We start from the raw sequence: 1,286 nt of genomic DNA, 5'->3' as shown, positions 1-1,286 counted from the left end.
GGCACCCACCACCATGCCTGGCTAATTTTTTGTATTTTTAGTAGAGACGGGGTTTCACCATGTTAGCCAGGATGGTCTCAATCTCCTGACCTCATGATGCTCCCGCCTCGGCCTCCCAAAGTGCTGGGATTACAGGTGTGAGCCACCACACCCGGCTGTCACACTTTCTTGAGCATGGTGACAAGTATCCTGGACTCCTGTTGGGCCAGGGTCCCACAGGGGAGATGGAAGGATGTTGCCACTCACAGAGTGCATCAGAGAGTTTAAAGGGCAGGTGGTAAATCATCTGCAAGATTCATAAACTTCTGCAAAGTCAGTTTGAAATAAATAAATAGAAAAACCAAGTAAATGATACAGAACTTATTAATGAATCGAACCTGAACATTTTCTTTTTCTGCTACCTGTGCTCTTGTGCTAGTATTTAACGGTGCACTATCTATCTGTTATCCTATGTTTAAAAAGTTTGGTTCTTTCGTCTTTGTCCATCTCTTCCTAAACAGTATTTCCAATTTTAAATATCCATTTTACTCTGTTTTTCATTCACTAGCTCGCTCTCATCTAAGCTCAGTAGTGACAGAGCAAAAAATTCCAATCTAACCTCAAGCTTGGTCCCCCGCTACAGGCTCTTCCTCGGGAGAGATTGTGCCAGTCCCTAGAGTTATGACATGGAGAAAGAAGGAAAGAAAGGAAAGGCAAGGTCATGATGTGTGTGATAACAATATGAACCACAGTCCCAGCTCTCCAATCCTGAGATCCAAAAGTCTGGCAAGCCAAGCACATTCTGCAAACTCACTGGGTGGCAAATCGGGACCTGAGCTGACATGAGTCTATTTATAACCTTGCATTTATCCTACTTAATATGAATATTCATACATTTCACTAAAGAAATATTAATATGTTTAATTATGAGATGCTGCCACATACCCTGTTGGGGGTGTTATGTAATTATGGAAAATGCCCCATATTACCTTTCTAAAATTCAAAAAATTCTGCGTTCTTAAATAGATTGGTCTCATGGATTTCTTTAAAGGGATTTTGGATCTATACTCTATTTTCCTCAGTCTGTTCTATGATCTTACCTTCAATTGTCTTTCATAGAGACAATTTTTCCTTAATTTTCTGAGAATACAAAGCAGATGATTTCCTAAAATTATTTTTGCTTGTTAACCGCATATACTTCCTCCTGCAACACCCCAAATTAGCTTTTATCTTATGTATACTATGCTTAGCACCTTGGGTATTTTCGTAATTAAAAAAAAATGTTGCTAGGTATTTTCTTTTTTTTT

The sequence above is a fragment of the Mandrillus leucophaeus genome, unplaced genomic scaffold, assembly GCF_000951045.1.
Source record: "Mandrillus leucophaeus isolate KB7577 unplaced genomic scaffold, Mleu.le_1.0 Scaffold247, whole genome shotgun sequence".
Taxonomy (NCBI): Eukaryota; Metazoa; Chordata; class Mammalia; order Primates; family Cercopithecidae; genus Mandrillus; species Mandrillus leucophaeus.
This window is presented reverse-complemented; position numbering follows the sequence as displayed.